Source organism: Schistocerca serialis, unplaced genomic scaffold (assembly GCF_023864345.2).
Source record: "Schistocerca serialis cubense isolate TAMUIC-IGC-003099 unplaced genomic scaffold, iqSchSeri2.2 HiC_scaffold_1322, whole genome shotgun sequence".
Classification (NCBI taxonomy): Eukaryota; Metazoa; Arthropoda; class Insecta; order Orthoptera; family Acrididae; genus Schistocerca; species Schistocerca serialis.
Genome location: NW_026047539.1, coordinates 185001 through 200000, shown reverse-complemented (window position 1 = coordinate 200000; position 15000 = coordinate 185001). Strand labels below are relative to the sequence as shown.

At 53.2% G+C, this 15000-nt stretch overlaps 4 non-coding genes and 2 pseudogenes across 4 annotated transcripts; all 6 read left to right on the top strand.

Moving 5' to 3' along the window:
- Positions 1–4079: 4079 nt before the first annotated feature.
- Positions 4080–4258, top strand: LOC126439458 (U2 spliceosomal RNA; annotated as a pseudogene).
- A 741-nt stretch (positions 4259–4999) lies between these two features.
- LOC126439413 (U2 spliceosomal RNA) lies at positions 5000–5192 on the top strand. The gene has a single exon (XR_007581172.1). It is a non-coding gene; the product is annotated as a U2 spliceosomal RNA (small nuclear RNA).
- A 758-nt stretch (positions 5193–5950) lies between these two features.
- LOC126439401 (U2 spliceosomal RNA) lies at positions 5951–6143 on the top strand. The gene has a single exon (XR_007581161.1). It is a non-coding gene; the product is annotated as a U2 spliceosomal RNA (small nuclear RNA).
- Positions 6144–6901: 758 nt separating this feature from the next.
- Positions 6902–7094, top strand: LOC126439527 (U2 spliceosomal RNA). Its single transcript, XR_007581255.1, has one exon. It is a non-coding gene; the product is annotated as a U2 spliceosomal RNA (small nuclear RNA).
- Positions 7095–7853: 759 nt separating this feature from the next.
- LOC126439515 (U2 spliceosomal RNA) lies at positions 7854–8046 on the top strand. Its single transcript, XR_007581244.1, has one exon. It is a non-coding gene; the product is annotated as a U2 spliceosomal RNA (small nuclear RNA).
- A 6098-nt stretch (positions 8047–14144) lies between these two features.
- LOC126439453 (U2 spliceosomal RNA) lies at positions 14145–14355 on the top strand (annotated as a pseudogene).
- Positions 14356–15000: the final 645 nt, after the last annotated feature.

Here is a 15000-nt window from a genome sequence, read left to right as displayed (position 1 = left end):
CATGCGTGATTGAGTGGGTCTTTCCCCACATGAGCTGCTTGGTATTTGTTTCTCACATCCGGGGTGATATCGCTGGGTTCTGGTGTGGATGTTTCCACACCTGCCTCCCTACGGCCGTGACCCTATCTGCCGTTGTCTACTCTGTGTTGCTCTCCCATGCCTGCCTTTGACCGTCCGCCGGGAGCCCTCTCCCTTTTAACGATCAATATCAACTCCATCTCCAACCCGGTCAAACTTCGATCTCTGAAGGACTTTCTCCGCCTTGGTGCGTTTGATGTAGTCTTTCTCCAGGAAGTTTGTGCCCCTTTTCTATCTGACCTTGCTGGTTATGAGGCACTGTATAACATCGACCCTGACGCCCGGCGGGGTACTGCTTTGCTCTACCGATCAGAGTTTATTCCATCCCACGTTACCACGCTACCCAACGGTCGCGTTCTTGCGTGTATCCTTCAAGATGTCCTTTTTCTAAATGTCTATGCTCCTTCCGGTGCTAACCACAGGCATGGCAGAACAACACTTTTTCAGTCTGATCTCCCCCCTTTCTTAGCAGCTCGTCGCCCTATCGTCTTTGGCGGAGACTTCAACTGTGTGGTGGCCGAAGTTGACCAGGTCCCGACGCCTATGCGGTGTGAAGCGCTCGCTTCACTCCTTCGGGCGGCTGACCTTACTGACACATGGCGCCACTTCCATCCCGCCTACACGCAATTTACCCACATCTATCCCACTGGAGCCAGCCGTATTGATCGTGTTTATGTCTCGACTGATTTGACTCCCGCCCTTTGTGCCGTCCAAGTCATACCCGTGGCCTTTAGTGACCACTGTGCGTACTCGTGTTCCTTGCGTATCGCGGGTCCTGCCCCGGTTCCTCGTGGCACCTCTTGGAAGATGAATACCCTTCATCTGTCCCTGCCCGAACTTCGTGCTCTTGTCACGAAAACGTGGCAGGATTGTCTCGTGGACACTTCCCGGTACCCTACCACGGTGGTTTGGTGGCTCCGCTGTGCGAAGCCCCGGCTGCGACGTGTTATCCGGCAATACAGTCGCGACGTCGCCCACTGGAAACGTAGCACGTTGGCCTTCTATCAGCAGTGTCTCACTGACGCCCTGACTCTTCCTGCTGACCGGTATGATCAGCTCCGCATGCGCCTCAACAAAATTAAGGCGCAAATCCTTCGCTTCTCTCGGGAGAAAGCCGACGGTATGGTGGTGCGGTGTCGTTCTGCATCCCTGATTGAAGGCGAGGAGCCATCCCTTTATCACCTAGCCTCTGAACGAATTCGTGCCAAGAAGAACACCATTTTGCGCCTTAAGACAGACGATGGTGCGCGTATCACAGACAACCGCGACGTCCTCCAACACCTGACGGACCATTTCACGCACCTCTTCCAGGATGTTGAGGTCGACGTTGCCGCCCAACGTGCACTTGTCAGTGGGGTGCCAACTTCTTTGGATCGTCATGACCGCAGCTCCTTAACCGAGCCCCTGACACTCGCTGACCTCACATCTGTCCTCCGTGCCTGTCCGGGACGCAAGTCACCTGGCCCCGACGGTCTCCCTTATGAGTTCTACCAACAATTTTGGGACCTGCTCGGCGACCGTTTCTGCACAATGTGCGAGGAGATTTTTGCTGGATGCGACTTACCCGCCGACTTTTTATCTGGACGTATTGCCCTTATTCCAAAGGTGACTGGTCACTGCCGAGCTCAAGACCTGCGTCCTATCACTGTCCTTAACACTGACTATAAGTTGGTGGCACGATGCGTGGCCTCTCGTCTCAACCAGGCGATGACTAAGGTACTTTGCCCCACTCAATCCTGTGGCGTTTCGCGTCGGAACATCTTCACCGCCGCTTCCCTGTACCGCGATGTTGTCTTCCTCACCGCTGACACTCGCACCCCGGCTGCCATTCTTTCCTTGGACTTCGCCGGTGCCTTTGACAGGGTCTCGCACCCTTACCTGCTGGGCGTTATGTCGCGGATGGGTTTTGGGGAGCGCTTCATACGCATCATCCGGAACTTCTTGGATGGGGCGAATTCCACTATCGTGGTGAACGGTTGCCGGTCGCGCCCCATTCCCATCCGACGGTCAGTTCGACAGGGGTGTCCCTTGTCGATGTATTTGTTTGCCTTAGCGCTGGACCCCATGCTGCGTGACATTGGCCGGTTGGTCGACGGTGTCGTTCTCCCAGGCGTCACCTTCCGCTGTGCGGCCTACGCCGATGACGTTGGTGTGTTCGTTGCTAACGCAAGGGACATCGATTCCGTTCGCCGCATTCTCGATGTTTATGAACGGGCCTCCGGTGCTCAGTTAAATCCCAACAAGACTGTGTTACTTCCGCTAGGGCCACGATCTTTGACCGTCGAACGCCCCTGGTACCGAGTTGTAGGGGAACAGCGTATCTTGGGTCTTGAGGTGACTGCCTGTCCGCAGCGTATGTTAACCCTCACGTGGCGGCGGCTTCTCACACGCATCAGGGGCCTTTGCGTGAGCCACGCTGATCGACGGCTCGACCTCCATCAACGCATCCGGCTCATTAATGGTTATCTCCTCTCACGAGCATGGTATGTCGCCCAACTCCTTACGCTGCCGAAGCAGATCGGCCGAGCCATATCCCAAGCAGTATATTGGCTCTTGTGGCGGCATGCGCTGTTCAAGGTTGATGCGCTGACCTGTACGCTGCCGAAGGTCGATGGCGGCCTTGGCCTCATTGACTTTTCCCGGAAATGTGCGGCCCTTCTGATTCACCGTGTCGCCGCTTTGCGCGACGCCGACCCCGGTGGGACTACAGCGGTCCTCTTCGACCGTTATCGTCCACACTCGGCGCGTGCACCGGTCTGTTTGATGCATATTCCGATCCGGCTGACGACGGTCAGAGACTATTACTTCCACCGCAGTTATGTCCTCGCAGTGGCCACTGACAAGGCACGCACGTCGAAGCGCCTTTACCAGGCACTCCGAGGCCAGCCCAAGCCCCATAAATTAGAGGACAGACGACCGTCGGTCATCTGGCGCCAAGTTTGGGCTAATATTAACAACTCAGCCCTTCCCACGGCGGTTTCAGCGCTATGGTACCGTGTCGTCACCAATTTAATCCCCACTAACCATCGCCTGGCGGCCATCCGCCTACGGCCCTCGGCTGCTTGCGGCCGCTGTGGTGACGTTGACACCAGGGAGCATCGCCTCCTCTGCCCCCACGTCACAGAAGTGTGGACCCTTGCACGTGTACTCATAGCGCTGATCGGTGGGACGACGCCAGCAAATGTATCCACCGACTGGTTCCTTACACCTGATCTTCAAACACAACCCCGACCAAGGCGTAACGCAATGGTGTGGCTCTTGGGCCACACCATTTTCACGATCTACGACCTTTCCCTCGCCGATGCTGTCTCTTACATGGACTACCTGTGGAGCCAGCATCGCGTGGCGGAATCTGCTCGAAACTATACGACCACTTTTGCCCGGTATTTGAAAGTTGCAATGATCCATGGATACCAAACGGTGTTCCAGGTTGCCTAGGGCACCTTGTCCAGGCATTGCCTGGGCTTGCCCCTGGTTTTTTTGCACCAATCTTTGACTTGACTCACCCCAGATTCGCAATTGGAACAACTATTGCCATCACTTTATTGGAAAAATAGGCATCACGCAATCAATCTTAGAAGCTTATTCCTTCGTTAATTCTCTGGGCGATGGGATTATCTCGCCAGTTTCATTTACATTTGTGTGTGCTGCCGTCCCTCTTTTTAATTTCCTTTCATTTCCTTTCATTTCTATCTTTCTTTCTTTCTTCCTTTTGGTTCTCAACTCACTATTTCTTCACACCTGCAGAGTGAGGTGTCTTTCTGAGTCAAGTGTCGTCGCCCATTGCGGCATAGCAGAGTATGCCCTTCGCTTTTAATTTCGTTCCTGGCAACAAGTCTTGCTACCCAATGCACCATGTTGTGCGTGCTGCGGCGACACTCTAGGATGGCGGCAATTTTGGAGAGGACAAGGTAGGGCTGTAGGGGAGGAAGGAGGCCCAAAAAAAAAAAAAAAAATAAATAAATAAAAAAAAAAAATAAAAAAAATAAAAAAAGAAAAAAAAAACAGAAAAAAAAAAGTGTAGTATCTGTTCTTATCAGCTTAATATCTGATACGTCCTGCATCGCAGGACCAGAATATTAAACTCATTTTTGGCTCATGACGGAGTGCTAGGGGCTTGCTCCACCTCTGTCGCGGGTTGGCCCGGCATTGCAGTACCGCCGGGATCGGCCCACCTAAAATTAATTAAAACACAGCCTGAAATGGGTAAATATTCTGCAGTTATCAGATATTCCGCTGGTAGCAAATCTTGTTGCAGTTGTCGATGTGCCCAGTAGTTAGCTGCTTACACACCACGATTTCCACGATTTCTTGTAATTAATTTAGCATTATCTTATGAATTTTTTTTTTTTTTTTTTTTGCGGTTAGCCGGACCGCTCTTGCAGCCGCATTACACTAGGCTGGTAATTTATATGGGCACAGAAGGGTGCCTTCGGATGCCTCGTTGGCGTCACATATGGTCCGGCCACAGATAATTTTAATTTCATTTTTTGGAGTTATATCCTTAGCTCCTCGCGAACGTCGTCGTCGTCCCCGCCGCACGCACGCAGAATACGTGTGTACACACGTATGCAGTTGGCGGTGGACGATGTAAGCACTAGGCTAGGTGTAGCTCGCGCCGGCCTCGCGCCGGTGTAGCTCGCGCCGGCCTGGCGCTGCTGTGGGGCGGCCTCACGGCTTCTCCACTGCCCTGGCAGCTAGCGGCGTTGAAATGGGAGTCGCAGTTTACTGTTCGCCATGGAGGGTAGTACTGGGCTGTTGACGAGTGCTCTCGCGAATTGTCCTTCTTTCCCGCACTTGCTTTTGCGATGTTTTCGACGGTCGCCTGTTGCCATATCGGCCCGTACCACCGTGTGTCACTCCCACATGTGGAGCGCACACGCTGCAAGCATTTAGGCCCTTCGAATGCGGATTTTCCTTTATCGCTTCTCGGCCTTTTGGCTAAGATCAAAGTGTAGTATCTGTTCTTATCAGCTTAATATCTGATACGTCCTGCATCGCAGGACCAGAATATTAAACTCATTTTTGGCTCATGACGGAGTGCTAGGGGCTTGCTCCACCTCTGTCGCGGGTTGGCCCGGCATTGCAGTACCGCCGGGATCGGCCCACCTAAAATTAATTAAAACACAGCCTGAAATGGGTAAATATTCTGCAGTTATCAGATATTCCGCTGGTAGCAAAACTTGTTGCAGTTGTCGATGTGCCCAGTAGTTAGCTGCATACACACCACGATTTCCACGGTTTCCACGATTTCTTGTAATTAATTTAGCATTATCTTATGAATTTTTTTATTTTTTTTTTTTTTTTTTTTTTTGCGGTTAGCCGGACCGCTCTTGCAGCCGCATTACACTAGGCTGGTAATTTATATGGGCACAGAAGGGTGCCTTCGGATGCCTCGTTGGCGTCACATATGGTCCGGCCACAGATAATTTTAATTTCATTTTTTGGAGTTATATCCTTAGCTCCTCGCGAACGTCGTCGTCGCCGCCGCACGCACGCAGAATACGTGTGTACACACGTATGCAGTTGGCGGTGGACGATGTAAGCACTAGGCTAGGTGTAGCTCGCGCCGGCCTCGCGCCGGTGTAGCTCGCGCCGGCCTGGCGCTGCTGTGGGGCGGCCTCACGGCTTCTCCACTGCCCTGGCAGCTTGCGGCGTTCAAATGGGAGTCGCAGTTTACTGTTCGCCATGGAGGGTAGTACTGGGCTGTTGACGAGTGCTCTCGCGAATTGTCCTTCTTTCCCGCACTTGCTTTTGCGATGTTTTCGACGGTCGCCTGTTGCCATATCGGCCCGTACCACCGTGTGTCACTCCCACATGTGGAGCGCACACGCTGCAAGCATTTAGGCCCTTCGAATGCGGATTTTCCTTTATCGCTTCTCGGCCTTTTGGCTAAGATCAAAGTGTAGTATCTGTTCTTATCAGCTTAATATCTGATACGTCCTGCATCGCAGGACCAGAATATTAAACTCATTTTTGGCTCATGACGGAGTGCTAGGGGCTTGCTCCACCTCTGTCGCGGGTTGGCCCGGCATTGCAGTACCGCCGGGATCGGCCCACCTAAAAATAATTAAAACACAGCCTGAAATGGGTAAATATTCTGCAGTTATCAGATATTCCGCTGGTAGCAAAACTTGTTGCAGTTGTCGATGTGCCCAGTAGTTAGCTGCATACACACCACGATTTCCACGGTTTCCACGATTTCTTGTAATTAATTTAGCATTATCTTATGAATTTTTTTATTTTTTTTTTTTTTTTTTTTTTTGCGGTTAGCCGGACCGCTCTTGCAGCCGCATTACACTAGGCTGGTAATTTATATGGGCACAGAAGGGTGCCTTCGGATGCCTCGTTGGCGTCACATATGGTCCGGCCACAGATAATTTTAATTTCATTTTTTGGAGTTATATCCTTAGCTCCTCGCGAACGTCGTCGTCGCCGCCGCACGCACGCAGAATACGTGTGTACACACGTATGCAGTTGGCGGTGGACGATGTAAGCACTAGGCTAGGTGTAGCTCGCGCCGGCCTCGCGCCGGTGTAGCTCGCGCCGGCCTGGCGCTGCTGTGGGGCGGCCTCACGGCTTCTCCACTGCCCTGGCAGCTTGCGGCGTTCAAATGGGAGTCGCAGTTTACTGTTCGCCATGGAGGGTAGTACTGGGCTGTTGACGAGTGCTCTCGCGAATTGTCCTTCTTTCCCGCACTTGCTTTTGCGATGTTTTCGACGGTCGCCTGTTGCCATATCGGCCCGTACCACCGTGTGTCACTCCCACATGTGGAGCGCACACGCTGCAAGCATTTAGGCCCTTCGAATGCGGATTTTCCTTTATCGCTTCTCGGCCTTTTGGCTAAGATCAAAGTGTAGTATCTGTTCTTATCAGCTTAATATCTGATACGTCCTGCATCGCAGGACCAGAATATTAAACTCATTTTTGGCTCATGACGGAGTGCTAGGGGCTTGCTCCACCTCTGTCGCGGGTTGGCCCGGCATTGCAGTACCGCCGGGATCGGCCCACCTAAAAATAATTAAAACACAGCCTGAAATGGGTAAATATTCTGCAGTTATCAGATATTCCGCTGGTAGCAAAACTTGTTGCAGTTGTCGATGTGCCCAGTAGTTAGCTGCATACACACCACGATTTCCACGGTTTCCACGATTTCTTGTAATTAATTTAGCATTATCTTATGAATTTTTTTATTTTTTTTTTTTTTTTTTTTTTTTGCGGTTAGCCGGACCGCTCTTGCAGCCGCATTACACTAGGCTGGTAATTTATATGGGCACAGAAGGGTGCCTTCGGATGCCTCGTTGGCGTCACATATGGTCCGGCCACAGATAATTTTAATTTCATTTTTTGGAGTTATATCCTTAGCTCCTCGCGAACGTCGTCGTCGCCGCCGCACGCACGCAGAATACGTGTGTACACACGTATGCAGTTGGCGGTGGACGATGTAAGCACTAGGCTAGGTGTAGCTCGCGCCGGCCTCGCGCCGGTGTAGCTCGCGCCGGCCTGGCGCTGCTGTGGGGCGGCCTCACGGCTTCTCCACTGCCCTGGCAGCTTGCGGCGTTCAAATGGGAGTCGCAGTTTACTGTTCGCCATGGAGGGTAGTACTGGGCTGTTGACGAGTGCTCTCGCGAATTGTCCTTCTTTCCCGCACTTGCTTTTGCGATGTTTTCGACGGTCGCCTGTTGCCATATCGGCCCGTACCACCGTGTGTCACTCCCACATGTGGAGCGCACACGCTGCAAGCATTTAGGCCCTTCGAATGCGGATTTTCCTTTATCGCTTCTCGGCCTTTTGGCTAAGATCAAAGTGTAGTATCTGTTCTTATCAGCTTAATATCTGATACGTCCTGCATCGCAGGACCAGAATATTAAACTCATTTTTGGCTCATGACGGAGTGCTAGGGGCTTGCTCCACCTCTGTCGCGGGTTGGCCCGGCATTGCAGTACCGCCGGGATCGGCCCACCTAAAAATAATTAAAACACAGCCTGAAATGGGTAAATATTCTGCAGTTATCAGATATTCCGCTGGTAGCAAAACTTGTTGCAGTTGTCGATGTGCCCAGTAGTTAGCTGCATACACACCACGATTTCCACGGTTTCCACGATTTCTTGTAATTAATTTAGCATTATCTTATGAATTTTTTTATTTTTTTTTTTTTTTTTTTTTTTGCGGTTAGCCGGACCGCTCTTGCAGCCGCATTACACTAGGCTGGTAATTTATATGGGCACAGAAGGGTGCCTTCGGATGCCTCGTTGGCGTCACATATGGTCCGGCCACAGATAATTTTAATTTCATTTTTTGGAGTTATATCCTTAGCTCCTCGCGAACGTCGTCGTCGCCGCCGCACGCACGCAGAATACGTGTGTACACACGTATGCAGTTGGCGGTGGACGATGTAAGCACTAGGCTAGGTGTAGCTCGCGCCGGCCTCGCGCCGGTGTAGCTCGCGCCGGCCTGGCGCTGCTGTGGGGCGGCCTCACGGCTTCTCCACTGCCCTGGCAGCTTGCGGCGTTCAAATGGGAGTCGCAGTTTACTGTTCGCCATGGAGGGTAGTACTGGGCTGTTGACGAGTGCTCTCGCGAATTGTCCTTCTTTCCCGCACTTGCTTTTGCGATGTTTTCGACGGTCGCCTGTTGCCATATCGGCCCGTACCACCGTGTGTCACTCCCACATGTGGAGCGCACACGCTGCAAGCATTTAGGCCCTTCGAATGCGGATTTTCCTTTATCGCTTCTCGGCCTTTTGGCTAAGAAGCACCCCGCGGTCGGAGCGGTCCGTTGTGCTCTGTAGCGGGTCGCGAGTCGCGGTTCGTGGTCGTTTCGTTTGTTCTTGGTTTTTCCAGCGTTGATATTTTTGCGGTGAATATGTCGAACCGGTCGAACAGTATTCAATGCGTATTCGACAGAGCAGCGAGACGGCCTACGGCCTTTGAAATACAGGAATGGATATTTGGTGATCTGAAAGTACCGGAAAATGACGTCGACACCTTTCAACTGGATTTTGTCTTATTCTCGTTATTCGTGAAATTTCTCGACCAGGAGAAATACGAAAAGTATGGCCTGGCACTCGCGGGCGAACATCCGTTCCGCTACTTCGATGGAACTGTCGGAACAGTGCATATAGTGCCATCTGGCTTTGGGATACGGACTGTGCGGGTATTTAACGTACCCCCTGAGTGTCCCAATGACGTAATCGGCCGTGTCCTGTCGCGGTATGGCACGGTGCTCAGCATCACGAATGAGAAGTGGGGAAGTGCCTACCGTTTCCAGGGCAACAGCGGCGTTCGTAGTGTCCGCATGGACCTCCGCCAACACATCCCGTCGTATATAAATGTTGCGAGTACCAGGGCCCAGGTCACCTATATTGGGCAACCGCAAACTTGCTCCCTTTGTCAATCGACGGAGCATCTCCGCGTGGACTGCCCGCGCCGGCGTCCTGTGCAACTGCCGCGGGAACGCGCTGCTGGTACCGACCTTGTGCCTCTCCTCAGCGAGGTAGTGGCGGGCGCTGCCCACCGTCCCGCTGAGCGACCTGACGTGTCGCCCCCGCCAGAAGCAGTGCAACCGGCACCCAGTGCACCGGCTGACGGACCCGTCCCGGACCAGACGCCCGTTGTGGCGGTACCGCCGGCGGCGTCTGATGTGCCTGCTATGGCGAGTGATGTGGTCGCTGTCGAACAGATGGAGGTCGTTCTTCCTACCCCGCCCATCCCGGCAGATGACGCTAAGTCCCCCCGCCGTCGTCATCGGCGCAAGAAGGCGAACCCGGACCAGCCGGCGGAGGAAGCGGACGGTTTACGTCCTCCTGAGAGCGGCAGTGAGGCTGACTCTCAGGCCTCCTCAGTTTCCCGCTCTGTTTCCGCTGACCGCTCGGGCGGTATGCGGCAAACTGCTCGGCAACTAGAGGCTCTTATCAGTTCCTCGCGAGATCGGGGAGCGATCCCTGCAAAACGGAAACATGACCAGGGTAGCGACCAGCCAATGCAGCGTACTCGCACCCTTTCACATCCTACTGTGTCCGACGCGTCTGCGCCGCCTGGCTTAGACTATCCTGCCGATGGGGGAGGCCTGAACTGGGCTGACGACGAGGGCGATGACATGCGTGATTGAGTGGGTCTTTCCCCACATGAGCTGCTTGGTATTTGTTTCTCACATCCGGGGTGATATCGCTGGGTTCTGGTGTGGATATTTCCACACCTGCTTCCCTACGGCCGTGACCCTATCTGCCGTTGTCTACTCTGTGTTGCTCTCCCATGCCTGCCTTTGACCGACCACCGGGAGCCCTCTCCCTTTTAACGATCAATATCAACTCCATCTCCAACCCAGTCAAACTTCGATCTCTGAAGGACTTTCTCCGCCTTGGTGCGTTTGATGTGGTCTTTCTCCAGGAAGTTTGTGCCCCTTTTCTATCTGACCTTGCTGGTTATGAGGCACTGTATAACATTGACCCTGACGCCCGGCGGGGTACTGCTTTGCTCTACCGATCAGAGTTTATTCCATCCCACGTTACCACGCTACCCAACGGTCGTGTTCTTGCATGTATCCTTCAAGATGTCCTTTTTCTAAATGTCTATGCTCCTTCCGGTGCTAACCACAGGCATGGCAGAACAACACTTTTTCAGTCTGATCTCCCCCCTTTCTTAGCAGCTCGTCGCCCTATCGTCTTTGGCGGAGACTTCAACTGTGTGGTGGCCGAAGTTGACCAGGTCCCGACGCCTATGCGGTGTGAAGCGCTCGCTTCACTCCTTCGGGCGGCTGACCTTACTGACACATGGCGCCACTTCCATCCCGCCTACACGCAATTTACCCACATCTATCCCACTGGAGCCAGCCGTATTGATCGTGTTTATGTCTCGACTGATTTGACTCCCGCCCTTTGTGCCGTCCAAGTCATACCCGTGGCCTTTAGTGACCACTGTGCGTACTCGTGTTCCTTGCGTATCGCGGGTCCTGCCCCGGTTCCTCGTGGCACCTCTTGGAAGATGAATACCCTTCATCTGTCCCTGCCCGAACTTCGTGCTCTTGTCACGAAAACGTGGCAGGATTGTCTCGTGGACACTTCCCGGTACCCTACCACGGTGGTTTGGTGGCTCCGCTGTGCGAAGCCCCGGCTGCGACGTGTTATCCGGCAATACAGTCGCGACGTCGCCCACTGGAAACGTAGCACGTTGGCCTTCTATCAGCAGTGTCTCACTGACGCCCTGACTCTTCCTGCTGACCGGTATGATCAGCTCCGCATGCGCCTCAACAAAATTAAGGCGCAAATCCTTCGCTTCTCTCGGGAGAAAGCCGACGGTATGGTGGTGCGGTGTCGTTCTGCATCCCTGATTGAGGGCGAGGAGCCATCCCTTTATCACCTAGCCTCTGAACGAACTCGTGCCAAGAAGAACACCATTTTGCGCCTTAAGACAGACGATGGTGCGCGTATCACAGACAACCGCGACGTCCTCCAACACCTGACGGACCATTTCACGCACCTCTTCCAGGATGTTGAGGTCGACGTTGCCGCCCAACGTGCACTTGTCAGTGGGGTGCCCACTTCTTTGGATCGTCATGACCGCGGCTCCTTAACCGAGCCCCTGACACTCGCTGACCTCACATCTGTCCTCCGTGCCTGTCCGGGACGCAAGTCACCTGGCCCCGACGGTCTCCCTTATGAGTTCTACCAACAATTTTGGGACCTGCTCGGCGACCGTTTCTGCACAATGTGCGAGGAGATTTTTGCTGGATGCGACTTACCCGCCGACTTTTTATCCGGACGTATTGCCCTCATTCCAAAGGTGACTGGTCACTGCCGAGCTCAAGACCTGCGTCCTATCACTGTCCTTAACACTGACTATAAGTTGGTGGCACGATGCGTGGCCTCTCGTCTCAAACAGGCGATGACTAAGGTACTTTGCCCCACTCAATCCTGTGGCGTTTCGCGTCGGAACATCTTCACCGCCGCTTCCCTGTACCGCGATGTTGTCTTCCTCACCGCTGACACTCGCACCCCGGCTGCCATTCTTTCCTTAGACTTCGCCGGTGCCTTTGACAGGGTCTCGCACCCTTACCTGCTGGGCGTTATGTCGCGGATGGGTTTTGGGGAGCGCTTCATACGCATCATCCGGAACTTCTTGGATGGGGCGAATTCCACTATCGTGGTGAACGGTTGCCGGTCGCGCCCCATTCCCATCAGACGGTCGGTTCGACAGGGGTGTCCCTTGTCGATGTATTTGTTTGCCTTAGCGCTGGACCCCATGCTGCGTGACATTGGCCGGTTGGTCGACGGTGTCGTTCTCCCAGGCGTCACCTTCCGCTGTGCGGCCTATGCCGATGACGTTGGTGTGTTCGTTGCTAACGCAAGGGACATCGATTCCGTTCGCCGCATTCTCGATGTTTATGAACGGGCCTCCGGTGCTCAGTTAAATCCCAACAAGACTGTGTTACTTCCGCTAGGGCCACGATCTTTGACCGTCGAACGCCCCTGGTACCGAGTTGTAGGGGAACAGCGTATCTTGGGTCTTGAGGTGACTGCCTGTCCGCAGCGTATGTTAACCCTCACGTGGCGGCGGCTTCTCACACGCATCAGGGGCCTTTGCGTGAGCCACGCTGATCGACGGCTCGACCTCCATCAACGCATCCGGCTTATTAATGGTTATCTCCTCTCACGAGCATGGTATGTCGCCCAACTCCTTACGCTGCCGAAGCAGATCGGCCGAGCCATATCCCAAGCAGTATATTGGCTCTTGTGGCGGCATGCGCTGTTCAAGGTTGATGCGCTGACCTGTACGCTGCCGAAGGTCGATGGCGGCCTTGGCCTCATTGACTTTTCCCGGAAATGTGCGGCCCTTCTGATTCACCGTGTCGCCGCTTTGCGCGACGCCGACCCCGGTGGGACTACAGCGGTCCTCTTCGACCGTTATCGTCCACACTCGGCGCGTGCACCGGTCTGTTTGATGCATATTCCGATCCGGCTGACGACGGTCAGAGACTATTACTTCCACCGCAGTTATGTCCTCGCAGTGGCCACTGACAAGGCACGCACGTCGAAGCGCCTTTACCAGGCACTCCGAGGCCAGCCCAAGCCCCATAAATTAGAGGACAGACGACCGTCGGTCATCTGGCGCCAAGTTTGGGCTAATATTAACAACTCAGCCCTTCCCACGGCAGTTTCAGCGCTATGGTACCGTGTCGTCAACAATTTAATCCCCACTAACCATCGCCTGGCGGCCATCCGCCTACGGCCCTCGGCTGCTTGCGGCCGCTGTGGTGACGTTGACACCAGGGAGCATCGCCTCCTCTGCCCCCACGTCACAGAAGTGTGGACCCTTGCACGTGTACTCATAGCGCTGATCGGTGGGACGACGCCAGCAAATGTATCCACCGACTGGTTCCTTACACCTGATCTTCAAACACAACCCCGACCAAGGCGTAACGCAATGGTGTGGCTCTTGGGCCACACCATTTTCACGATCTACGACCTTTCCCTCGCCGATGCTGTCTCTTACATGGACTACCTGTGGAGCCAGCATCGCGTGGCGGAATCTGCTAGAAACTATACGACCACTTTTGCCCGGTATTTGAAAGTTGCAATGATCCATGGATACCAAACGGTGTTCCAGGTTGCCTAGAGCACCTTGTCCAGGCATTGCCTGGGCTTACCCCTGGTTTTTGCACCAATCTTTGTCTTGACTCACCCCAGATTCTCAATTGGAACAACTATTGCCATAACTTTATTGGAAAAATAGGAATCACGCAATCCATCTTAGAAGCTTATTCCTTCGTTAATTCTCTGGGCGATGGGATTATCTCGCCAGTTTCATTTTCATTTGTGTGTGCTGCCGTCCCTCTTTTTAATTTCCTTTCATTTCCTTTCATTTCTATCTTTCTTTCTTTCTTCCTTTTGGTTCTCAACTCACTATTTCTTCACACCTGCAGAGCGAGGTGTCTTTCTGAGTCAAGTGTCGTCGCCCATTGCGGCATAGCAGAGTATGCCCCTCGCTTTTAATTTCGTTCCTGGCAACAAGTCTTGCTACTCAATGCACCATGTTGTGCGTACTGCGGCGACACTCTAGGATGGCGGCAATTTTGGAGAGGACAAGGTAGGGCTGTAAAAAAAAAAAAAAAAAAAAAAGTGTAGTATCTGTTCTTATCAGCTTAATATCTGATACGTCCTGCATCGCAGGACCAGAATATTAAACTCATTTTTGGCTCATGACGGAGTGCTAGGGGCTTGCTCCACCTCTGTCGCGGGTTGGCCCGGCATTGCAGTACCGCCGGGATCGGCCCACCTAAAAATAATTAAAACACAGCCTGAAATGGGTAAATATTCTGCAGTTATCAGATATTCCGCTGGTAGCAAAACTTGTTGCAGTTGTCGATGTGCCCAGTAGTTAGCTGCATACACACCACGATTTCCACGGTTTCCACGATTTCTTGTAATTAATTTAGCATTATCTTATGAATTTTTTTATTTTTTTTTTTTTTTTTTTTTTTTGCGGTTAGCCGGACCGCTCTTGCAGCCGCATTACACTAGGCTGGTAATTTATATGGGCACAGAAGGGTGCCTTCGGATGCCTCGTTGGCGTCACATATGGTCCGGCCACAGATAATTTTAATTTCATTTTTTGGAGTTATATCCTTAGCTCCTCGCGAACGTCGTCGTCGCCGCCGCACGCACGCAGAATACGTGTGTACACACGTATGCAGTTGGCGGTGGACGATGTAAGCACTAGGCTAGGTGTAGCTCGCGCCGGCCTCGCGCCGGTGTAGCTCGCGCCGGCCTGGCGCTGCTGTGGGGCGGCCTCACGGCTTCTCCACTGCCCTGGCAGCTTGCGGCGTTCAAATGGGAGTCGCAGTTTACTGTTCGCCATGGAGGGTAGTACTGGGCTGTTGACGAGTGCTCTCGCGAATTGTCCTTCTTTCCCGCACTTGCTTTTGC